Here is a 27,082-nt window from a genome sequence, read left to right as displayed (position 1 = left end):
ATATATACATATATATATACATATATATATATATATATATATATATATATATACATATATATATATATATATATATATATATATATATGGCAATGGCCATTTTGTATTCTGATGTGGTAACCCAATTTTTAATAGTGACCATTTTACGTAGATGCAGCCACACATCAACTTTTCAAGTTATCCAGCTCACAAGGTAAACATACATATTTGGCATCAACCATCTTGAAATTTGACCTGCCAACCTAATTTTTGAAATTAACTTTTCAAACAATTAGATGTTGCCACACACCAACAAGAAGTATGGTACCTCACTTATTTTTTTAAATATCATGCTCACAACATGCATGGATGGATGGATGGATGACGGGTATTTTCAATTCCCCCTGTTTGCTCAGTGACGGGTGACAACAAAGGAAGACAGAGATTCAATAAATAACTCTGGAATATTCTCTCTGAAAGTCAGGCTTGTGTGACTTGGTCAGAAGTTCAGCCATTCCGCATTCTTGACTAAAGGATAAAGCAGCCATAATCCCCTTTACCAGGTAGCCATAGCTGGAAATGGAGCCAGAAATTCCTGCAGCATACCAATTTGGAGAAGTTGCTAGGGTTTGGGTGGACAACTCAAACAATAAAATACTCCCATTCAAAGAAACATTGGGTATTAAGTTGTGTGAGAATGTACAGCCACAACACAGATAGGTAGCAGGTGGAATGTGAAATATTAAATTGCTTTTGATTTAAAATTGTGGCCTGGATGGATTTTTGGGTGTCCAGAAACAGGACGAGGGATTTCCACAAATGTGGTAAGACAGGAACAAATTAGAACCGAAGGTGATTATCAGAGATAGGGATGTATGTTCCTGATCTCATGACAGCTGGTCAATGGTGTGAGTGTCCAGCCAAGACATAATTTTGTATTAGCAAGTTGTACAGAAGCTTACCTGACCATCAAGCTGAGCCAGTAACCTGCCAGACTCGTTTCTAAAAGTTCAGTGTCAGGGAACAGGATCAGCCTTACAAGAGTGACTTCAGAGACACAGAAGGCAGCGTCTAGCTCCTTTATCTCCCACCATAATGCTGCCACAGACTAAGGCCTCCACAGAGGTGGAGCAGAATTACTGACCTGTCCTGCTGCTCCTCTCAAACCCAGTGGATTAGCTGTGAAAAGGCCCCCAGAGAAAAACCGTGGGTGTAATACATTGGGCTGTCTTTGTCCTGTCAGTCTGCTGGGCTGGAGAGAACTGACTTTAGCCCCCTGTCAACTAGGCCTGGTGAAACCCCTCAACAAAAGCTATTCATCTGTTGCACTGTACATGCCAAATGGCTGGCATTCCTCTTCACAAGTTGTTTTGTGAGCCACATCTGTCTGTCTGTCTCTGTAATTACAAGTCTGTTAGGCGAAGAATGGCTTCTGTGCAGCCCGGGTTTTCTGCATTTGCCGAGTGGATCTGATTAACCTTTTGTCCATTCGTTACCAATCACTGCTCAGACATGTTTCAATGAGTTATTCACTGAGACACAAGGTGACACTTTTGCTTGTATAAGTGTTGCACTCTATAAGGTCACATACAGGTTCATTCTCTGACCACATTGGTATCTGTTGCATGCTTCCCCTTTATCATCTATTACTCTGTGGTACTGAAATTGGTGTTTTGGTACCAAACTTTTAATACACAATCACACTGTTTTGTGTTATTTATTAACAAATAAAAAGTATGTGGGATTTTTTTTAATTAGGTACAGTTTTTCAAGTATTTATGCTCATAGGGGGACTGGTGGCACAGAGGTTAGAGAATGTGGGCCTGTGATCGGAAGGTCACCGGTTCAACTACCCGTACTGACAACATCAAAATGTGGGTAAAACACCCACACCTACCTCCACCCTCATTAGCCCCACTCTGGGCTCTTGAGCAAGACCCTTAACACCCACCATCTGCTCTCCGGGGTACCCTAGATGGCAGCTCTCTGCTCCACACAGAGGGCTGTGGTAGCTCAGTGGTCTGTGGTTGCGTCAGGAAGGGCATCTGACGTAAAAACAATTGCCAAGTCTTCAATGCGGGATAGTTCGCTGTGACGACCCCTGAAGAAGGGAGCAGCCGAAAGACTAAAAAAAGAAGCTCAAATTATAATCATAATCTTTGATAAACTGTTCAAGTTGTCATTGTACATATCTAGATTTTGATTTGGGTAGATTTAAAGTTAAAAACATCAGCTAACTTATTCAAAGGTGCTGCAGAAGCCTTGTATTTTCAATAAATATATTCCAGTTCCTTTAAACCAACTTGAGCTGTGCTCATTTTCCTTTCAGATGATCCAACACAGATCAGTAAAATAGCTGTCTGTTCTGCAGTAACCGATTGGCCTAGTCAAAAATCCTCTGCACATTTTCATATGCATATATTTACAGAGCATGCTTTTAGTAGCTGTTTTGTTTTGTGGATGAGGCTGTTATGTTGTCTTTACAGTCTTGAGATTTGCAAGAGTTTTAATAGTTTAGTTTTCATCCAGCCAACATTTTAATGCATATAAGATGCTCACTTCAGGAGAAGACAAACTGGCAAACGATTTACAGATACACAGAGCAGTGAGAGTTATAAGTTACACTTATTGTTCTAATTTGCTCTCATAGACGGAATGCTTTTAAAGTGTTCATCAAAGTAACAGCCCTGTTGTCCCCTTTTATTAAGAAAAGCTGCTATATGTAATAATTATTGCGCTTTGACAGGGTGATGTACTGTCACAGACTTTGTCTCTTTTATTACACTTTTAAAAAACAAATCCACAAACAACCACTGTCATGTCACCTTCACTGAATCTGGCCTTATCAGGACAAGAATCAAGTACAACCAAGTCCAGACCCAATCTGCAAGAGGATAAAGTTTGTTGCAGTGTCTTATCAAATCTTACCTGTCACTTTTGCTGTGGAACTTGTGTCAGAGCTATGTTTCTCAGAGCTACATAACTATGTCCCATTTATTTGAACCCAAAAAATGTGTGTTTGTTGCATTTGTTCCGGTGTCATTCAGTCCTTCAGGGAATGCTCCTTTCCCACACGGTTAAAGCTGCCCAGAGGTCGGTTGCCCATTCCCAACCGGCTCACCGTTTCAGTGGCTGGAAATCCCCCTGTGCACAAAGAGGCCAGATATGATACCACAGCACTGCAGGCAAGGGAGGGAACCAGTGACAGTATTGATACAGCAAGCACTGTCGTCTGGGAAAATCCTTAAGGGAATGCAACCAATTGTTGGTAATTGTATGGAGCCACATTCAATCCCAAGTGCTCCTGATATGTGTTACTAGTTTTGAATAGGAGAGACAAGTACACTTACTGATGATCGGTGCTGTGTTTTGTTCTTGTGAGTCATTTTGCCTTATTGAATTGCTCTTTTTTTAAATGCATCAATCCTCTAAAGCTCACGTGTAACGACACGTGTTCCTCTGACCATTCACACAAAATATCGAATAATTTTAGCTGGTGTCACGTGAGCACCTGCATACTAAAAATTCGTTTGTGACTACATATTTATATCTTTAGGTTTCTAACTTAGAAAGTTTACCTTTATGAGCCATGCAGTAGCTTTCACATCTTTTTTTTGTGTGTAATCATTTAAGTAATTGCAACGTATGAACAACAATTCGTGTGATTGTTGATATAAGTAAGATTAAAGCACACTGCTTCAAAGTCATTGCACCAAGTGTGGCACGTATTAACTCGAGAGATTTCAGAGCAGACTAACACATTGGTTCCTGAGATTATTGGGATATTTTTGCTGATGAAAAAACATGTGCTTTTCGAATTTGGTGGCCTCCTGTGAAAAGACCAAATGCCTTCTCCGTTTGTTAGAGAGAAAGAAACCGGCAGAGTCCACAAAAAGGTTGATGATGCAGTCATTGAGATGATGTGTTTCCCTGGCCAGTATAATGAAGCTCTCAGTAGGAAGTTGTGGTTTGAATGCACTTCTGACAGAAAGGATGAGATGCACAAGCCCATATGCATCTCCTGACCACATCATATATCTCCGGCCATGAATGAAGCCCTAACATAGACATCCTCCACTGCTATCAGACATTCAAAGCCAAAAGCTTTCACAACATCTCCTCCACACAGTGCGGAGAGAACATTGTTCTTTTTGCACATTGCAGAACCTTTAGAAAGAATAAGGTTTTTCTGAAAGAGAGATGGGTCGCTTTTCTCAGAAATCTGGTGGGAAATGTAATTTTACCCTCAGTCCTTTATGTGGTCTTTTTTTTACACCGTTTGCAAAATTGTTTACTGCTAAAGTGGTTTTACTTTTGTTTTTGCATCAGCAGAAGTTTTTAATGAGCAATTAAAATGGTTTTAATTGTTAAGCAAGATGGTAGTTGTCAATGGTTTGGTGATATTTAACAGATAGTGTCATTTGTCATTTGGGTGCATCTCATGAACTTGTGACTGCTGTCTTATCAACACAGTAGCCTTTTATTTTTGGTTATTGTAAGCATATTGTTTTTTGTAGACATTAATAGCCTGTTTTTGCAACATCTGCATCATTTGTTGTTGGAATAATGAGAAGTATTGTTGTTGCTGTGGTATAATTTGGTCACTCAGCTAATCCCAAAGGAGTTTTATGCCAGCTGCGAGACCATAGATGTGATTGTGAACTACACAAGGAGCGAGTGTTGGTACCCCCAGCTGTAACTGTCATCTATCTTTCCAGAGGACAGTATGTGGTACATTTATAAACCCCTGAGCCTACCCTGTACTTCACCTTTTTTCATATAACAAGTGACCCCACCCAACCTCTGTCCCACTCATCATTTGAAGTTTGAAATCCGCTGAAGTCCCCTTTTGATAAGAAACAAGAAATACTGCAAGGCCATGACAGGAGCAGGAAGCATGGCTAAAGCAAAGTACTATTTTGGTTGAACAGTGGCATTGTCTACAAAACTGGAGTCGACAGACTGCCGTGTGGGTGGGGGGTGAGGGGTGAGGGGGAATTATGTACCCTAAGGACATCTCATTAACACGCACTCTCCAATCCTTTATCCTTTCTCCTCAAGCTCAAATTGTGCAGTTTGTCTTCAGTCCTCTTTCCCAGTGTCAAACTCATTCCTGTAGAATTCTGAAGCGTACGCAATGGAAGGGTTTTGGTGTGGGGTGGTGGTGGTGGTGGTGGTGGTGGTGAAGGGGTTCTATTATGTAACAGCGCCATCCCTATCAAAAGCTCTTACTTCAAACTGTTGTGTGGCAAAGGTGCTATTTAAAAAGAACCAAAAAAAGATGTGATGTCAAGTTCTGTTTTTATTTTTTGGAATTGGACAATGTGTTTTGTTATTTGGATAAAATGATGCCTTGATCTAACAATAACTGCTTTTAGGAAAGGGTGGGTGACATAAAATAAAAGGGATTGTTGGGCTTTTTTTTTTACATAAATGTAGGTGTAATTATGTAAAGATTTATGTGAAAACAAAAAGCCGGCATGGAAAAAGGACTTGGAAAATCACGCTTGTCATATCTTTTTAACAAGCTTGTAGCAAAGTCCCAACTATCCTTAAACTTTAAACAGACTTTTACATATATGGTCCTGTTGATAAGTCTCAAAGTGGCTTTACAAGGTTATACAATATCTCACAGAAATTTCTCAGGCAGACGAGTAAGTGTGAACTCAGTGACACCATGAAGCCATGCAACGGTATTTATTGCACACACAGAAGCACATGTGCACACAAATGCTAGAAATGGGAGGGGACTCTATGTGTACGTTACAGGAAATGTATTCTCGTTTTAGTTTTACTGGTACGCAAGGTCTCTTGACTGCATCCTCCCAACTGTCACAGGCTTTTGGTCCTTAAGGTCAAAACCCCTCAGAGACCACAAGAAGACTAGTCTTAATTAACTTCAAGAGAGTATTTCAATTTTGTTAAACTCACTACAAAACAGACATAAGTAAGATAAAGTGCAGATCGTAAAAACAGGACTAAATTACAAGTGTATAAAGCATGTAATACCATATCAAATAAAAATAAGGATTGACTGAACTGGACCATAAAGACTTTGTTAAAATTTCAGATTTTATTTTTGGCATCATAAGGTTTTTACTGTTTGGTCCAGCAGAAAAATTCTGAATAAGTTGACGTTTCTTTAATTTTCATTTAGCTACTTCTGTAAAAAGTGTTTAGATTTACATTAATGGAGACCATCTCAATAAAAGGCTTTGTGTTTCTTGAAGGAATGCATATTACCCACTGCCTTTAATCCTAAAGTTTTGGATTAAAATCGTTGAATGTTGAGAAATGAAAAGCTGTAGCAGTTTTAAATACTGAAATGTTAAATACTGAAAATGACATTAGGCACAATCTCATTTGATATTGCGAGATGTCATGCCCTAAGTATGAGTTGCGAATGACACTCAGCTGCTACCACATTAAATTTTAACTCAACATCTGTTTACTGACTGATTTTAAAGCTAATTTTGTCAAACAAGCAAAGCTGACTTCAGTAGTTAATACCGAGGTTTAGAGCAAAATGAGTATCACGTTGAATATGTGTGGTGAATGATTTAAGCTACAACCACACCAGATGAAAACTGACAGTGCAGCCATCTTTAAAATGAACTCAACTTGCTGTGACATTTGGATATTCAAGGTTGAGCTCAGCTGGACTGACACGAGCTTCAGTGGGCTGCAGAAAAGATCAACATGAAGGTAGCGGGAAGTACTCTGGCCCACAAGTGTCACATGTGGTCCACTGCATTAACGGAACATTAAAGCCCAAGTGCACACACATGCAGCTGTAGATACATGTACAGTGCTGTACCTCGAAGCAGCATGCATGTACTCACAGGCACACTGTCCTAGCATTTGCCCTCTCAGACTCAGGGGCCTCTGTGCAGCGTACATGTACACCCACGCGTTCCTGTTGCTGCACTCGTCTTACTCGCTGCGCTGGCTGAGCCATTGAGCCAGCTGGTGATAACAACACTTCCTCCTTCACTCCCCTCTTCTGTTTAGCTGTTGTACTCTTACCATCTGCGGCAACTGGCTCAGGCCAAAGCGTCATGTTACCCACACAACTGGAAACCCATGGTTCTGAGAACACACAAGCACAGACAAGATTCAGGGGGGACACACCCCCACGGAGACACACAGCAGCTACAGTTATGATGGCCATATGTGGAGGTGAAGAAAGCATAAAGATGTCCAAGCTGTTTATTGGGGCATTTGGACGCAGAAGAAATGGGTTCAATAAGCAGAACGTTCCTGGTAGAAAATTCACAGAAAGACATGAGACACGCACACAATTTTTGCTCCGCTCCCCTCAGGCAGAAGGTTGCGGAGCATTAAGTGCAGAACCACTAGACTGAGGAACAGCTTCTACCCTGAAGCTGTTAGACACATAAATCCCTAACCAGAAAAATCACTGTAATGCCACTTTAATTGGTGATATGTGACTTATCTGTGCTGCTGATTATCCATGCTGCTGATTTTCTCATGTTGCTGTATTCATTCATACCCATCTGCTCACCAAAGACTCATGTTCGTGCTGTTGTTGTTACACCGTATTGTTTTACATTACTAGTGTTTAGCAGATATCTTAGTGTATATCTTAGATCCTTATTTACAGTATCTTTTTATACTTTATATTTTGCTATTTTTGGGTGTAACTGGGACCTTGTGTATATAATTTCATTCCACCTCATGCACCACATGTGATGGAAACTGGAAACGACAATAAAGTTGACTTGAACTTGAACTTGAGATATTGTGCAACAAATACTGAAAGGATTTTAGGTCATGACTATCAGCCAAAAGAAGTTTAGACAGATAAAATATCCTTAAAGAAAAGCGGTTAAAAAAAAATGTAACTGTACTGTGTCTAATGAAGTCACACTGCTTTAGACTGAAAGTCCTGGAAAGTAATCAGATTTATTTTTTTATAGCTCTGTTTTAATCGTTTCCTGGCCCAGGGACAGAAATACGTCAAAAGTTTCAAAAATGGCTAGTGGTGCAAATTAAAGGAAACAGACTTTGAATTACAGCAAATACTACAGTAAAATGACTGCGGAAGAAAATATCTAGAACTTACACTACTCACACATGCAGTGCATGACATGCATTCCTTCACAAAATGCTAGGCCTTTCATTAGCTTTAGTTATTTTCTACATTAAATTTTTCACTCAAGATGTGGGTCGAACAAATTCTCCTTTCTGCCATGTTGCTTTCATGGCTAAATAATTTAGACTGAGTTAAAAACATGAACGGCTAACTGAGTTAGCAGGAAAACAGTTTCCATTCAGGAAAGTTTTTGATATACCATAGATAATGTTCTGTTACATCTGTTCTGCCACCGCTGCTGGTAGGGAGCCAGTATCGGGGTCGGGTGTAAGAGGACAGTGGGAAGAGAGGACAGGAGGATGATTTCTCTGAGAGCAAGAGTAACATGTGGCTGGATGGTATTCTTGGGAAAGTTTGCAGCTCGCTCTCCCACTCTGGATCATAGCTGGGGACAAATACCACATGGAGCTGAGAGGAAGCCCGCTGGAGTGTGCAGAGCCACAAGCACACAGGAATTTTTCACTTCAAATGGAAAATGTTCACAGCTGTTAGTTAAGTTATCTCCCCAAGTCTATTTATCCATCCATATCTATTCATCTCCTCCCCCATTCAACCACCCCCCACCTCTGTTCTGCATATTCGTACCTCAGTTCAGTGTGTGCGTGAGATAACCAGTATTTACCAGCAGGGATATCAAAGCTGGTTTGGTTTCCACCTTGTGAGCCTTTGCTGTTTATTTAAATTGGCCTTTGTGACACCTAATTCTTCAGACAAGTTTTGAGTTTAGCAGCTGTTTGCATCTGTTTGAATACGTTGCAAGATTTTGGTCACATGTTTTTTATTTTAACTATTGTTCATGACAAATGTGACATGTAAGCTTTGTAGAATTGTTTAATAATTGATGTGAAAGATTATTTTATACACCTGTAGAAGTAGAAGGTGGGAGATATTATAGTTTAGTCTGATCCATGCAAGATAATTTAGCAAACTTCATACACTTATGCATCATCACTACACAAAGAGTTGTGTATATGTTTCATCATCCCAGCTCCAAGGTCAAAGCCACAAATCAAGGTCAAATGTTAGACAGGGCCTTTGCTTGTCCGGCCTATAACTTCTGATCTGCTCAAGATATTTTAACAAAACATCATACACTTATGCGTTATCGCTAGACGCAGTGTATCATATACTTTTTTTATCACTCCAGCTTGAAGATCAAGGTCGCAAATCAAGGTCAATTATTATACAGGGTCTTTGCTTGTCCAGCCTATAACTTGTGATCTGCTCAAGATATTTTAACAAAACTTCATACACATTTGCATTATCCCTAGACAGAGTGTATCATATACTTTTTATCACTATAGCTTGAAGATCAAGGTCACAAATCAAGGGCAAATGTAAACTAAGGTGTTTGCTTGTCCTGCCCAAAACTTCTCATCTGCTCAAGATAATTGAACAAAACTTGATACACATATGCATCATCACTGCACTGGATGTCACAAACATTTTCAACATCCCATCTCCAAGGTCAAGGTTATAAATCAAGGTCAAATAGTATTTGGGGGCTTTGCTTGGATGAGCCATTGCAATATATTTCTGTATCATTGCATAACCGTTTGTCGGCGGGCCTATAATGTGCCATGTGCAGTACTCTTGTTCTCTTTGTGTTTATTTTGAGTTTAGTTTGCAGCAATAATGTTTTCCGCTAATCTGGTTAAATGTTTGTCCAGTTGCTCAGGTTTCATGTCTCAATCAGTTGTTACTTGTTAGATTAATTACTGATTTGAAATGGGATGTGCATAAAAGTGTTGTGCACAGATGTCGCTTTGTTCTGCTATTACCTGTGTTTGCATTCACAAGATGAATGATAAATTATGGTAACTGCAAAAATATAAAAAATATTGCTTGTGAAAATAAAGTTTATACATTCACTCTATGTAGATTTTGTGTGTTTCCAAGAGGTCTCATTGTGTAAACACCTGTGGGAATTGGAATGTACCTGGTAGGACATGATTCTCCAGCTGACTGAGCGCTGATACAACACTAAGAAAACTCACTTAAATGACCATTGTCTTTTTTTATATAAACTGTATGATATTCCAAAGATTTGCACACATAAAAGGCAAAGTGGGGAAAAAAATTTGTTCTTTTCATTTGCTGTTTTTATTTTCCGGCATTTTGTTTATTTATGGCCAACTATTTTTACTGAGGGCAGCGCGGTGGCGCAGTTGGTAGAACTGTTGCCTCTCAGCGAGAAGGTCGACGAATCAAATCCCGTCCGGGGGCCTTTCTAGGTGGAGTTTGCTTGTTCTCTCCATGCACGCGTGGGTTTTTTCCGGGTACTCCGGTTTCCTACAACAGAACAAAAACATGCATGTTAGCTGATGGGTGGGACAATTTAGAGTTACCAAACAAACTCCACCCCAGAAAGGTCCCCAGCCGGGATTTGATTCGTCAACCTTCTCGCTGACAGGCAACAGCCCTAAACTAAGCCACTTAATTTTTTTTATTTGTTTACTTTTGTGTTCAAATATTAAACTTAAAATTTCTCGTGTTTTATCATCATCATTTGTAATCGAGTAAGGCTGTCCTTCATGGTTCTTGTGGGTCCTTATTTGGTTGACAAGGCCGATCCTGGAGCCGCATGTTTTAATGCGGTGTGGACAGGGGTAACTAGTGAGGGATACTTTGACTTTATGGAAGTTCTCTCCTGCAAGGCAGATGTCCTCATTGTGTGGTGCATCACGCTCTCAGACCAGGGTTCTCCGGGTCACCCTAATGGTTGCAGCGTTCTCCCAGGTTCTTGAGGTCTTTATGGATCATTGTGTTTTATGATGACAGTGTCTGAACTAACTGCACGTCTGAAGTTCAGTTTTACAAATTAAGAGCTTTAGGATCAGCTGTTTGCGCTTAATTTTCAGACAAAGCTGCACTTGTTCAGACAACAAAAAGTTTGTGGTAAATGACTTAAAATGCAATCCTTTACGTTATAGTTATTTTTATATTCATCATGCCCCTCAGTTCAAACAACTTCTCAAGCAATGGGTGTCCTACTTTGTGCAGAAGATTGGTGACACATAAAATGTCTGCTTTTATGTGTGCCCACATAATCTGAAGAGGAAACTCTGGGTTAACGTAACAAGATCACAAACATGGTCAAAGACTTGTTGGTTCTAATTGGAGTTTTGCTGAGACTGCTAATTTACAGTAAGCATGTCCTTGTTGCACTTGTTTCTTGGTGCATCACGTATATCATTGTTTTACCCTCAAAAACAGCATGAAAAAATCTAAATGGTTAGTATTAGCAGACTTCAGGGCCCAGTTCATGATATTTTGAACATAAAAAACTGCCTAAAACATCTAAAAAATGCGATATAACAGACACTTCTAGCTTATTTGACAAAATGAAAGCCAGTAAAACTGCTAAAGTTTGATTTTCCTTTATAAACACAACCATCAGTATACCTGTTGTTGGACAGTTGTTGTTGGACACTGTCTATCATGGTGCGCTAAGATTCATAACTGGCTGTAATTACCTTTCCCACCACTGTACCCACTGGTTAACTGGTTATCATTAACTTCATGCAGACTCTCACATTGGAACATTTTCATCTTTAAATCACTTCTTGGTTTGTTGCCTTCATACATCTCCTCCTACATGCACTGCGTGAGTGCAGCTACAGCGTGCGCTCTCAGGACATTATTACATGCAGTGTTCCCTCAGTCCAAACTGAACTAGACAAAAGGGCCTTCTCCTACTCCGCTCCTGTTTCCTGGAACACCTTGCAAAAAGATCTGAAGCTCTCGACCTTGACCTCTCTAAGTGGCTTCAAACATCTGCTAAGTTCATGGCAAAAACCATCGCAGACATGTTCCTGTTTTTAGTATTTTATATCGCTCTATAATGTAGCTATTTTCTTTTGTTTTTTTAATACCATGTTCTTTCATTTGTCCATCTCAATTCATATGCTTTCTTTTATGATTGTCTACTGTTGTCATCATTCTTTATTAAAATCAGGTCTCTTGTAAATGAGCCCTGAGGCTCAATGGGACTAACCTGTATAAATAAAGGTTGAACGAATGAAAACTCTGCTGTACAGTTTAGAGTACATGTGTTAGATTATTAGTGCGTTATACTATTTACATTCAAGAATACAGCGTCACATGTAATAAACCCCTCTAACTAGCCCTCTGCTTGTATTCACATTGTGTATAAATAGAACCTATATTTACAACACCATCTACAAACATAGCCAGAGGCTTTAACCAAGATTTCCTTTTTTCTTCTTCTTCTTCTTCTTCTTTTCTTAAACCACTTCCCTGGCTTTCCCCTAGTCCTGGTGACGACATTCTGTTGGAATTCACTCCTTGTGCTGGTGGTGCTCTCAGAGAGAAATAGACTGACTTTGTTGCTCAGATCTCTGTGCTCTGCAGCTTGTAACCAGGACCATTTGGTGTCTCATTTCTCTAGACTCTGTATTCTCTTGTGTTTTTCTTCCTTGTATTTGTTTCCCCTCCTTTCGGTTACATGGAATTATTGTGTGAAGGCTTATAAAGCATCCACACTGTTGAGATCCAGTTATCTTCTGTACGTTTTTCAGCATATAACACACTTTTTTGGTGCTATTTCAACATTTAATATATCAAAACATCCATCTTATTTTGTACATTCCTGCTATGATGTTTGGTATTTGTGCAGTTTTTACTTTTTGAAATATTTGGCTTTTTTTGGCCATGTTTTTCCTAATTGAAAATGAATGAAGCTCTCTTTACAAACCCTTTGTGCTGTTTAAAACCTTTTACTGGTTTGGCTTTTTCAGCTTCTATGTGCTGATTTCAGCTTCCTTTAGCTCCTTTCAGCTTCTTTCCAATTAGTTCAGCTTTTTTTCATGTAATTTCTACTCTTTCCTGCAGATTTGAGCTTTTCTAGACTTTTTTCAGCTTCTTTCTGCTAATTTAATATTTGTATGTTCTGTTTAGCTTCTTTCTGCCAAGTTCATTTTTTTCTGCCTTTTCAGTAACGTTTTAGGTATTGTCTGCTATTTTTTATTTTTTTCTGCTAATTTCAGTTTCTGTTTAGCTAGTTTCAGGCATTTTTTTAGGTATTCAGCCGCTCTCTACCTGTTTCAGCTTATTCTGCTAATTTCTGCTACATTTCTGCTGCTTTCCACTTTTATATTCCTGTTTTCAGCAAATGTCAAATGTTCCAAATCTACTCATTTTAACAGTTTAGCAATGAGCCCTTTTCAGCCTGGTTTCAGCTTCTTCAGCAGCTTTCATCCAAAATCATTCAATAAGCATTTACACTGCATTTTCACAGGAAATGCAAATTCTCTAGTTATCATTAGTTTTGTTGTTTTGGTAAACAGACTGTACTCATATAGCGGCTTTTAACTAATCAAGATATTCAAAATGCTTATCAAGCCTGTTAAAGGCTTTTGTAGTTGAATAGAGAGGTAATTGTTCTAATATCCAAGTTTTTAGTTTCCAGTTTATAGTTGTATTACTGTACTGTATGGCTGTACTTGGCAGATGTTGCACTGATACCACCTAAGTTGCATTTGTCTGTATCCATAAATGCTGTTGATGGCAACTGTGTAATATATGCTGATTATGCATGTGTGGATCCAGTGGCTGTATGCAAGACAGATGAGGGGGCATGCTGCTTGATGCTTTGGAAGCCTGTGAAGGAAAAGCCTCCCCTTCCTCTCTAAAGCAGCCTGTAGATTGATGGGGGAGGTGTTGCTTCTGCTCACTCATCCATCACACACTTTATTTGGGTTTTAGAGGAAAGGAAAAGGGCTAAATAAAAGAGAAAAAAAGGACTTCCAAAAATATCAGGTGGGGGCTGGTATGGTGAGGGTTGAGGAGTTGAGTAAGGGGAGGCCCCTTGTCCTGCACTGCTCTCCCTGCTCCTTTAGGCAAATGCTGGAAAAGAAGTCTTACCCTTTTGACCCCCAGCCATTCTCCGGTCCAAACGCTGATAACAAAAGACAGATAAAGCCGTGGGGTGGGGGGTGGTGGTGGAGGGGGCAGATTTAGTGAAGATTAGCAAGCAGGTTTGTGATTTGAACTGAAGTTTCTGTGCATGCACATGGGTCGCTGTCTAAATGGGGTAGTTCTGTAGTTGTTGGTGGTCCATCCATGCCCACCATCCTGGGTTGTTAGCATCCACGTTATGGAAAAACAGCACAACCAGATAATGTATTTCAATGTATCTTATTGCATTTCTTTTGTATCTTTTTTATATTGTTATGGAATTGTTTTGTACTTTTTTAAAATGAATAAACTTTATACCATACCATACAATACCATACCATGTATTTCAAGTTTAAGTAAAAGATACAGTTTGTTAATCGTGCCCTCAAAGAGTGTTGAGCTCCAACATGTAGCAACTCGACCCATAAACTTCAGTGAAGCTGCATTATTTACAGTACGTCAGAAACGGAGGAAATCCAGGATTTCCTTTAGTGTTTCTGTATAATATTGAAGTAATCAAAAGTTCTTGATCCAAAGGAAACATGGTGTTCCTAACAAATCCTGCACAGATCCAGAACTCATTTACAAGTAAATCCCTTAAACCAGTAAGTTATACTTTGAAAACTTCCAACACCTGATTAGATCAAAGGACCACAAACTTTGGCTGGAAACAAGTTGCAATTTTAATCTGCGATTAATGATTTTATCATTATTATTATTATTATTATTATTATACTGGAATATTTTAAATGTATAACTTAAAATTAAGCATGATTGATTAACTTGTCCTAAATAATGCAGCTGATGCTATTTTCCTTCTTATCTGCTGCAGCAGCATCGGTCTGCATCTGAGTTAGGTCTAAACTTCCAGAGTTGCAGCAAAGCAGCTACATTTTGGCTGTTTCTGTGTTTTTTAAAAATGCTGGATGCTTCTTACAGCTGACATCATGTCTAGGTCTACCTCTGGAACCCACAACACAGGGAAATAGAGATTGCCCACCATTAGCTGCATTTTCACTGCTGTTTTGCATTTGCATTTGGAAGATGAGATAAAAAGGTAAACAAGAACAATGAAATCATTTTCACTGATGCTTTTTTAAATGCATCTGATTTGACTCCCAAATTGGTTCCAGTCAGCCCTCTGTGAACTCTTCCCCACTATGAAAAATGCAGAATAATAACCATTGGAAGAGGAACTTTTTATTTTGGTGGATACCTAGGAAATAGTCATTCTTCCATTTAAAGCAATGCAACAAACATTATTATTACATCATTATATGAGCCCATATGCATGGCCCCACATTTCAAGGAAGTCATGTAAAATGTATCACATGGATTTGGTTAGCCTACACCGTCTAGTATTATTAATTTTTTTTAAACAGTTATAATAAAAGTTGGAATATTATACTCCAAAAGTACAGCTTTTTGTGTTTTGTTAATTAGTAAATATTTTCAAAATTAACTAATTACCTTTTTGTCCAAGCCAAAAATATATGTTTAATAATATTTTTCTTTCCACACTATATGCTTTGAAAAATAATCTACTTATTGATTACCATTAAATACTTGTGGAAATAAATTTTATTTCCCAATAAGAAAGTTTTATATTGCATACTTAAATCAAGTTAAATTCGAACGTTTTGTGATGTAAAAATGTGAAATTGCTAGGGAAAGCTGTTACACTTATCCTCGCAGGAATTTCTGTTTATTTCCTCTGAGAAGCTTTTCCAACATGAGACCTCACAGTGAAACTCCCAGAGTCTTATTTGAATCACAAATGTCTTGCGTTTCTTACTTGTTCACAGGTTTTGGTCAGTTGAGGAGTTTTGTAACCCATTAAAACCAGATGACAATGACTTTCACCCCCAGTGCCGCTGCAGGGGTCCGCCCCCCTACTGACCTCCCTCCATTGCTGCACAGTCCTAGCTCAATGGTCCCACTTCAAAATTCTCAGTTGGTTCAAAAAAGCACCCAAACAAGAAAAACTGGGGTTAATATCTCCTCTCTTTCTCCTTTGCTCTTTTCCTCCCAAACTTCCTTGCTCAGGCTCAAGTTGCGGCTTACCAAAAACAATCCACTTCTGTCATGACGCCAAATCATTTTGACACCCATTTAGCATGCTCATCAAAGAACAGTTATGAATATTCAGAATGTTTCGAGGGGTCAGAGGGAGCCAGAGGGGAAGAGATGAGTGACACATAAAAGAGAAAATGATAGAAGTAAGCAGAAAGATTAAATGTGTACATGTTAGTGAGTGAAGAAGAGATCATAAATAAAGGACCACGATCAAGCTGAGAGAAGTTGAGGTTACCTGGAGAGTATGACCACTGTAAAATCTGAGAAAGTTTAGACATGTCAGTTTTTTTAAGATTGTTGTTCAATATTTGCTGTTTGTGCTGTTGGACAGAAGTTCTTGGTGCAGCCATGGGGTGGAGAGAGTCCAGTTCAGTGGCCTTAGTAGTCCATCTTTGTTATTTGCAGGCGATGTGGTCCTGTTGGTGTCATCGTGCCGTGATCTTCTTCTCTCACTGGAGCAGTTCACAACAGAATATGAAGCAACTGGGATGCGTATTAGCACCTTGAAATCTGAAGTCATGGTCCTTAGTCAGAAATGGTTTGATTGCCCTCTTTGGGTTGGGATGAGGTGCTGCCTCAAGTGGAGGAGTTCTTAAGCTTCTGTACCATTATGGACTCTGTGCTGGTACATTGTGGTGAAGAGGGGCCTGAGTTGCAAGGCAAATCCCTCTGTTTCAAGTTCAAGTAGGTTTATTGTCATTTAACCACGTGGTACATAAGGTGGAATGAAATTATGTACACAGGGTCCCAGTTACATCCAACAATAGCAAAAATATAAAGTGTAAATGAAACTATATACAAGATACACACTGAGATATACGCCAAATGAACGCCAAATGGTACGTTAAAAGATCTAAGGCATATGCTAAACGCTAATAATGCAAAGCAACACGGCGTAACAACAGCAGCCCGAACATGAGTCTGTGTGAGCAAATGGGTATGAATGAATACAGCAACATGAGATAATCAGCAGCATGAAATCAGCAGCATGGATAATCAGCAGCACATATCACCAATCAAAGTGGCATTACAGTGTTTTTGTTTTTTTCACAGTGATTATCCTAGTTAGGGATTTATGAGTCTAACAGCTTCAGGGTAGAAGCTGTTCCTCAGTCTACTGGTTCGACACTTAATGCTCCCCAGCCTTCTTCCTGAGGGGAGAAGATTTACCGGTCAATCTACGTTCCTTCCCTTGCCTATAGCCACAAACTTTGGATAGTGACCAAAAGAACAAGATTGCAGATACAGGTGGTCAAAATGAGTTTCTGCAGGGTGGCTGAACTTTCCCTTAGAGATGGAGGGGTGAGAAGTTCAATTATCCTGGAGAAACCTGGAGACTCAATAGAATTAGTGCTCCTCCATATCGAGAGGAGCCAGTTTTGGTGGTCCGGGCACCTGGTAAGAATGCTCCCTGGGCACCTCCTTAGGGAGGTGCTCTGGTCATGTCTGACTAGGAAGAGACCCTGGGGAAGACCCAGGACATGCTGGAGATACTATGTCTCTCTTATGGCCTGGGAATACCTTGGAATCCTCCAAGAAATGCTGGAAGTGGCAGCTGTGGAACAAGATGTCTGAGCCTCCCTGCTTAAGCTACTGTCCCGTGACCCGACTCCGGAACAAGTGAACGATAACAGATGGACACACGGATGGATGGACGGATGGATGTATGTTTTGTAGTGTTTTTAGCAAGTATTCGGATTTGAACTTAGCAGTTACTGTTAAAGAGAATGATGTGTCAAATCGAAGTTATGTTGTGTTAAATTACATTAGTTGGTACTTAAAGGAGAATATTTTATCAATCATGGACAGCTCTGATTGTGCAGGACACTTGTATGTTGTGTTACAGTATATGAAATTAGATGTGGAGATTGGAATGTTTGCTGCCATTTACCTAACACTTTTGCATAGCTGAGTTTTGATTAAAAAAATAGAAGCACAATTGATATTTTTTTCCTCTTATCACCCATTTGAAATACAAATGGAAAAGACAACCTTACTGCTGTGAACAGCCTGTTCCTTTTGTTCCACATTTGTGTGGAGGGTGTCAGGGAGTGTCAAAGGGCTGTGCTTTCATGTTTGTGGGATGCAGTGCCTCTGATTGTGTCTCCACAGTTTAGCCCACTGAGTTTCACTGAGATGAACGAGGGTCAAAAAGTGGCCGCCAGAGATTGTTTCCAACAGCTTTCACACAAACAGTTTAATTTGCTCAGATATCTATGAGCAGCCAGTGTGTTTATTTTTAACTCATACTGTTTGATCATGTTGCAGTGCATAACTCAAGAGACTTGTTCTTTTTAAAATTAATAATAGTTCAGAGCAAAGTGTTAAATACCAAAGGATGGACTCGGTAAGAGGGTCATATGGCAAATGTAAGATTAAACCATAAAAAAGTTTTTTTAGTACATTAAAAATATTGCAACATCACTCAGATCTTTGTTGTTGCTGTCTGTTTACAGCTGTCACGCACCAAAAATATGTTTGCACCAGCTGAAGGTTTTAATGCAAACTCATAAGGGTAGTATCTCACAGGGCTGCGATTGTTGGAGACTAGATGGTGACACTAGTGGAAGGATGTTGTAAAAAATAGTTGCAGTCTCACTGAAATTCGAGCCATCTGAAAAACTCTAGCGCTGTAACAAGTTGTGTGGCTGCATTTTGAGCAGACCATTTTTTTAAATCACATCTTATTGCCCAGGTGCACAGTTTGCAAAACTATATACTCATTATTTTTTCACCTAATTTCACCCACATTGTACCCTCCTATTTCCGCTTTGTGCCCACCTCGGCAACTGCCCCCACATTTATGTTCTATTCTGTAAACTCTTGAAATGAAAATAGGCATATTTGGACCGGTTTTTCAATCGTTTGTCATCTGTGTGGATTTTAGACCTGGAGATGTTTTCTGTCATAGGAGAGCTCCAGTGCAGATGTCAAAATACAGCTGTACCACTCTAGAGATGTTGACAATGCCCACAATAAAAATGAGATTGGTTCAAGACAGGTTTGAGATTCCTACAACGACTCCGCTTCTATTTTGATATAAAAAAAAATCTTTTTGCACCTTTTTTTTTTGAATGCATTCAAAATTCAAGCACCAACAATGTGAGCTTCTGCAACTCAAGCAAGAAAAATCAGAACTCTCATAAACATTTCTAGTCATTTAATAGACTACTTTGTAAATACAGTTTGCCAACAGTCACAGCCACGAAAGATACTACCTTAGGGTTTGCTTTTTGATCCTCCAGTTTGAGTCATGAACCAAAGTCTCGTTTTTAGACTAATGCAATATTTAAAACTGCCTCAGTACATCTGTCACTGGTCTATTTTGATGTTTTTCTTCTACCCCTGTACATTGGACATCCTATGTCCTTATGTGATGAATTGAGCTGATTATTTGTTTATGAAGTCATTGACGCATTTGAGTTGCTGGAACCGGCCAGCTCTCCCAATTGTAGCTGAAGCTTAAAGACACTTGACAATGATTCCAGAGGCTGATTACATGACAGCCTCTGCAGTTAAATTCAGGAAGTACACACTTAAAATCCTGCAGGTTCATAACACAAGTGGACTACAAAGACTACTGAATGCTGCCATGGATAAAATAGAGTTGGCTGTGCATGAAGGAATTTAGCAGATAAATGCGAGTAAGTAAAAAAATAGATGAGGTGAAGGAGAATATTGAAGACAACCCCATCAAACTGTCCTAGGATGACACGTTTCAGACCTTGTCAGTTAGATTGAGGTTTCCTGCAAACAAACATCTGCCTCTTGTGAATCTGTATCTCCCCAACAAAAGTGCTTAAAAAAAACTGTCCCATACTTTGACACAGTGCTGGTTTTACCCAGAGAATATGAACTGAGGAAAACAGACTCAAGCTCTTAGTAATTTAAAGTGGTTTATTTACATTGAATATTTGCAACTGGAAACTTGGGGAAGGAGGAGAAGAGTCAGGATGACTGGAACAAGGGAATGGCAGATATGTACAGGTTGTCCTTTTCTTACAGGTGGGTTGGTGAATTGTAACGTTGAGGATGGCAGAGGATTCCAGGTAGATTAGGTCCAGGTTTGGAGTGCTCAGGTGGAGCATACAGGTAAGTAGTGGGTAAGTGGTTGGATGGTGGCGGAGCAGCTGAAGGTGTCACGATGAGGTTTACAGAGATCCAAAGGTAGGTACATGAATTCAAGGTAGATGACGAGGGGTCCAGGACTGGAAGCTCAGAGGCAGGTTCTGGAAGAATGCAAGGAAAACACTAGGGAAGTTATTGTCTAGGTTAGAGTAAGCACAAGGAGCCCAATAGCCCAAATACCAATGGGTATGTAATTCTGCAGCAGGAAAGGGAGCTCTTCTGCAGCCTCTAATGCCCCTTTTCCATTAGTAATGGTACAGCCCGACTGGACTCGACTCAGCCCGGTTCCAAGGCTTTTCCATTAGTAATGGTACATAGAACAAGTCCCTGTTTTCAGGACCCTTGGCTCTGTGGTTTTAACTCGGCTGGGTAGGTACAAAAACGTGATGTCAGAACACTGTTGATCGGGGCAATGTCACTGGATCTTTCAGAAAATTTTCAAAACACCGATCCACCATTTGCAATTTCTTGGACCGGAGCAGCGGCTGGACCTAGTTTAAAGATTTTAAAAACAATAATGACAACACCTTGGTCTATTGCTGTAGTGCTGGCATTTTTTGTGCTTGGTGGCTGATGACAAAATTCAGAGCGAGCTGGATAGAGCTCTGTTGGTCTACCCCGGTCCTCTCTCTGAGAATCAGAGCCAGGCGTCATTTTCCCAGATCCGAGCTCCTCTGGTCACCGTGGAAGATCCTCCGTGGTGCCGACTTGGGGTTTGGGCTCTGGATCCCAGCCTTGCGTGCTTCGAGCTCCGCTGGTCACCATGGAAGATCCTCCGTGGTGCCGACTCGGGGTTTGGGCTCCGGATCCCAGCCTTGCGTGCTTCGAGCTCCGCTGGTCACTGTGGAAGATCCTCCGTGGTGCCGACTCGGGGTTTGGGCTCCGGATCCCAGCCTTGCGTGCTTCGAGCTCCGCTGGTCACTGTGGAAGATCCTCCGTGGTGCCGACTCGGGGTTCGGGCTCGGGGTTCGGGCTCGGGGTTCGGGCTCTGGATCCCGGCCTTGCGTGCTTCGAGCTTCGCTGGTCACTGCGAAGGCTCATACAAGCTGGTGACTCGCAGAAAGCTGTTGCCCAGACCCCGACCTCGTATAATCATGAAGGCTGAACCCCGATCCCGGCAGACAGGCGGACTGGGACAGGTCTGGGACAAATGATGGAAACGATTTTTAAATACACTGTTTTTAATATGCATAAAATGTTTTTAAAAATCGCTGAAGCGATTTCTAAAAAAAACTAATATTGTTTTAAATACAATAATTTTTTTTTAAATCGCTTCCACCATCCATCCCAGACCCGTCCCGGTCCACCTGTCTGCCGGGATAGGGATTTGGCCTTCATGATTACGCAAGCCCGGGGTCTGGCAACGGCCTTCTGCGAGTCACCAGCGGAGCTCGGAGCCAGGAAGATGATGCCCGCCCATTCTGGCTCCGAGGCTCCGGGGGAGAGGACCAGGTGAGACCAGCAGAGCTGGTCATAAAAAAGTAATGTTTTTTTTGTTTGTTTTTTTTCTGAACCCCTCATTGCCTCCAATGTGTGTCCCTTCGGTGTATGAATGTGATCAAAAGCGCTGATTACTCTCTACAGATTCAAATTATATTTGAGCTTTAGTAGTGCTGTATGAATGTGTGAGTGGAGGTCAGTGAGTGCACAGTTTGTATTGTAAAGCGCTAAGTATCTTGATTAAATAAAAAAGTGCTATATAAGCACAGTCCATTTACTATTTTAGGAATGATGGATCCAGATTTGCTCTCTGACATGCAGACAGATACTGTATTCTCCAGCCAAATAAATGTTGTCCAACCCGTCAGCTTGTTAGCAGGAGCAGTGAGGTAGATAATAATTGTCAGCTTGGTAGTGTCTTTGGCAGTGCCATGGTGGGTTATGCTTGTGAGGTCTGGCTGATAAAGACGACCCCTGCGTGTAACAGCAAGGCTTCAATGAAAGAAAGAGAGGCTGAATTATTATTACACAATATTACCCCGACAGAAAAAAGCTGCATGTAAAAGACACATTTCAGTGCCTAACAAATATAAATGACTTTTGCTTGATTTTTCTCTGCTTTCTTCTGATTACAGAAAAATTTAGATGTTCAAATCAAACCCCACGTTAAAAACATCAATAAGAAAAAGAGGAATCATGCAGTGCAAACGAGGAGCAAGCATCTGTTGGAACCCAGGATTGTGGGTTGAGCTCCTGGAACACCTGAGAGAGAGATGAACACGGGTTAAATCATCAACGAAGACAACAGTCAGGCTGTGAGCAAGACTTACTGTAAGTGAAACGACTTCATTTTTTAATGGTTTGTCTTGTTGAAAGAGTAAAAATAAAAAAGTGTGCGTGGGGGGATTTATCTGCAAATTCTTCCTTGCCTTTGTTCCTTCTTAATGTGTCTCCCAAATTTAAGGTAAAAAACATTACTGATTTTCTGAAGTCCGTTCATCCATCATTAAGCATTTCCTGCGGGATCAATAAAGTTCTAGAACAAACTGCATGACAAAGTTCAGTTGTTAAGGTTTTGATTTATCACCAAACTATTCGTTTCTTAAATTGAGAAATAGAGTTTACACTGCAGAAACTGTTCACAAATAATCAGATTAGCAAACTGATCTGTGATTATTTACAAATAGTATTATTTTAGTTATTAATATTATTATTGTCTTATTAATATTAAAGTTACAAAAAAGTGAGAGCAAATGTAATTTTGTATAGTAAAATTATTCTCTTCAAACTTTCTTTTTCAACCCTTTCTCATCATGGTAACAAAACTTCTAACCCGTTTCCTGATGAAGCTACTGCAACAGTAACATGTGGGGGGCCCGAGATGGGGCAGAGGCAGGGCAGCTGACTCGGGATCCGAAAGTCCCAGGTTCAATCCTCAACCATTCCCACATGCCGTGGTGTCCCTGCGCAAGACACCCAATCCCTAATTGCTCCCCAGGCACCTACAGAGCCACCCACTGTCCCACCTGGGTGTATCTCTGGTGCGATGGGTTAAATGCAGAGAACCAATTTCGCCATTGTATGGTAACATACAATGATGACAACACATAGCACTTTACATGTCTTTAGTTATAATAAATTGCATCTACATAGAACCTTCTGGACATGGCAATCTCGATGTGTCCAAAATAAATGTCCAGTCATGGAAAACATTGCTGCATACATCAGAACTTTAACACGAGAAGCAAAACCGTAACCCTTGAAGTTGGAGTTTGGGATGTCAACAACAGGAATTCAGTGGATCAACAAATGTTAATATGTTGAAACATAGGCGATCGTTCAACACATAAATAATGTTGTTTTGTTTTGTTTTTTTCTTTTTAACACCCTTCGAGACATAATTGGAATTCTCCCTTGTCATGGTGGAGCTCACTTCCTGTCGCTAGCCTCAGGGTGAGAGCGCACAATGACAAACAACACCCACATTAGCTCTCAAGCAGGCAGTCAGACAAACAGGCAGGGTGACACGCAGGTCATTTGTTTCTGTCACAAAGAGAAATAATGTCCCAACTCCTCCTGGGGTGAACAAACGGGCTCGCACGTACCGGCCTGCCGTCTGGGCGAGATGTGCTCTCGTTGTGATTACCTGCCTCTGCACAGCAAGTGCTTTCGTTGTGGACCTGTGGGAAAATGCTGCTGTTTGCCAAGTGCCATGACTAGTACCCCAGCTGGTTCCTGGGTCAACTCAAAGGACAGAGGTGTCTAGACCAGCCAGGGGATTTCCACAGTCTAAGCTGTATTTATTGCTGCTTACAGTAGAGCCCCCCCCCAAATTTTTGAGCACATGTTCCAATTTGAGGCTTGTACAAAATTACTCCTTTCTGGGGTGGGATTAGGCTCAGGCATTGGTTTTATATGTGGTTGTATTAGTATCATTTAAGCTTGATTCAAAAGATCTGTATCTAAATGTAAGAATGTGTAGCTTTGACAAAATGCGCACAGTTTAACTAAATGACTGCACTGATTGATTAGGTTTGGGTACTCAAGCAAGCACCGTGTATTACCCATATTCTCTGTTTTGTTTCCAGTTTTCTTTCCGAGCCTCCTGCACAACAAACTCGTTCCCTGCGTTTGCCAGAAAAAGCATAACGAGTTAATGGTTCGGAACTCTGGCTTATCTTGGCCATCAATGTAACAAAAGCTATAATTATCTGCAAAATAAACTTGCTTCCTTGATTGTTAAGCAAATAATGCATTAAACAGTTCCAGATAAACCGCTCTGTTGCCAGCTCCTGTGGAGAGTTTGGGCAACCAATTTTTAAAGACTGCAATTGTTGGGCTACTCAGGAGGTTGAATGTTCAAGTGAAATATAAGCTCCACAGCTAATTATTTACTAAAATGTTTTGTGTTCTATCCAGGGAAATAATAAAAGCAGGTTTTTATTTTAATCAAACTACTTTATGCAACTACTCTAGGTCTTGTAATATAAACTGAAACAATATTTTAGTCATTAGTTGTTGTTGTTTTTTTGGTCCAATCCCTCCTTACACTCTTTTTGGCCTTCCATCTTGATGGCCAAGGAAGCCTGGCACTGGTCTAAAGGTCTCAGCCAGCCCAGGGCAGCTGGGATCTGGTGGAGCTCCCTGCAGTTCTGCTGTACACTGGCAGTCCCAGTCCTCTTGCCCCCGCCGCTCCTAATTTTGCCCTTTTATCCCAGCTAGTCCCCGAAAACAATGGCAAAGCACTGTGTGGTGTACTAAAACACACACACCACTGGGCGTACAGACACATCCACACGTTTATAAACCATTGAAAGCGACAAGAGCAAAGGCGGAAAGACGAGCAGACGCCTCTCAGATGCTGGACTTGGCTTCGTGTGCCACTTGACACAGACGGCTGCACACACAAGATAACTGTTGTTTATTGTTTATGGTAGGACCCTCTGCCACACTCCGTGCTCTCTTCATCTGCAAGCTCCTAAATGGCCACGGCCAAGAGCCACGGGGAAAAACTGAAACTCTGCATAATCTGTATACATGTAAATGTGATAAGATATGTCCTGTTTGGCCAGAGCAGATATAAACCTATTTTACAATCTTTGGTCCAAGCTTGTACATTGAGTGTAACACTGTGTGATGGTGGTGTTGCTCAGAAAGGCATGTCAGCAAAAAACACACATTGAATCTCATCAGGTGAGAATGTGTTTGAACTTAATAAATGATGTACTATTTATTGTTTTATTGCTAAGCACATGTTATAAATAGTGATAGTGCATTAGGTTTTGAACAAATTTTCCTGCGGTGGGAATGGGAAACGTCTGTGCAAACAGTTTAAAAAATACATCATCTGAGGTTTTTCTCTTCAAATGGATGGTAACTGTGGGATATTTCATCGTTAATAATCGTTGGTCATCTTGTTTAAAAGTATTACATTCATTTTGTCTTGGACCGTGATTTTCATTCTTTATTAGTATTAATGTCTGAATAATATTTTTGTCTTCTCAAATGTCAACTGCCACCCAGTAATGCATATTTTTAGTCTGTGCCAGATTGTCAGGGCTTAAAACCAACAATAAGAGGCATTATTTTAATGGTGTATTAATGTAATATCCATATTCAACCCAAAGCAAAGCTCTTTATTTATTTAATACCACAATTTGTACTTAAAATTATGTATTTTCACATTTTTTACAATATTTGCACTTGCTTAAAACTTCCTAAGATTTGCCTGCGTTTGTCTGATGCCTCATTCTTCAAAGTTCATAAAAATGTAAAGTTGGTAGAAAAGAGGCTGCAGCAGGGTATTCGGCAGACCTGATGAGGAGAGGACATAGCAGGGTTTCCCTGGGTTTTATGAAAATGTCCTGCTGACGGCTGTCCTGCCCGGGTCACAGCCTCTCCATGCTGCCCTGCAAAATAAAAGAGTGAGCGTAAACAGGCGTAATAGCGAGACACCAAAAGAGACTTGGACTGTGCTCTTGTAAATAATTGCATTCATTGTTCTTTGCCGCTGTTGGTTATGGTCACAAGCTGTTTAGAAGGCCCCTGTCTGTCTGGTGCCCACCATGAGCCTGGTGTCAGTCCCTTTGCTCCTGAGGGGAACAACTTGTGCCAGGGGTGAAGATGCCAGCTCCGTGACCCAGTGGCCCTGCATCTGATGTGCCCACGCCAGTAGCAAACAGTTCCTGGGCCAGCTCAGAGAACTCGGGACACGCTGTGCGCATGCAACTCTACTGTTAAGTAAAGCTGGTTCAAAGAGCACATTCTTGCCCCCAGCCCAACGGCGAAATAGCGAGCTCTTTTGCTCATAGTGTCAAAGCACCAGATTGTTTCATTTTATTGCTTTGCCTTTATCTTGACTGACTCTTCTACGCTCTAATTGGATGCAGTCTGTTTTTAGACTCGTCTGTTTGCTGTAGGAACAGCAGATGGCCTATTTAGACCAGATAACCTGTATACCTTATCTTAAGTGTAGAATTCATTACAAGTTCTTGGATGTTTCAAGAAAGCTGCTTGTCCATGATGAAAACACAATGCAGAAAAATTTGGCTTGTTTAGATGTTAACACCGACTTGTCCTGTAAACTTGTAAAAGCCTGAAGAAAACTAAGCATAATCTATTTCATTGACTTTATGATCAATAGTTCTTGCTCATTTGAGTTTTGAAGTTGTATTGACACTTTTGATTACATTAAAAACATTTTTGTGGTCGAGGGAATGTAATTTGTCACTTCATAGAGAGCTGAAGAGACCGAAAATAGATCTTTTAAAGAAGTCATGCAGATTCGATTTTTTGGTAACACATTACAATAAGGTACACAAAATTTGCTTAACTACTAGGGAACACCTAAGGAACAAATCTGGAACTAATAGGTAGTTAACCAGTACTTATTGAGGAACACACAGCCAAGCCTTATTAGGGGAG

The 27,082-nt window shown here is 40.4% G+C and overlaps 1 protein-coding gene across 1 annotated transcript in view; it reads left to right on the top strand.

Annotated features, from left to right (window-relative positions):
* ccnd2a (cyclin D2, a) overlaps positions 1-27,082 on the top strand; it is a 199,140-nt gene that overhangs the window by 61,492 nt on the left and 110,566 nt on the right. Inside the window, exon 2 of the mRNA XM_037683394.1 lies at positions 22,294-22,489. The gene's annotated coding sequence lies outside the window, so the exon portion shown is untranslated. The remainder of the gene's footprint in view (positions 1-22,293; positions 22,490-27,082) is intronic.

This window comes from Nematolebias whitei, chromosome 10, assembly GCF_014905685.2.
Source record: "Nematolebias whitei isolate Nwh7 chromosome 10, NemWhi1, whole genome shotgun sequence".
Classification (NCBI taxonomy): domain Eukaryota; kingdom Metazoa; phylum Chordata; class Actinopteri; order Cyprinodontiformes; family Rivulidae; genus Nematolebias; species Nematolebias whitei.
Note: the sequence above shows the minus strand (reverse complement) of the source record. Positions and strands in the feature narration are given on the sequence as shown.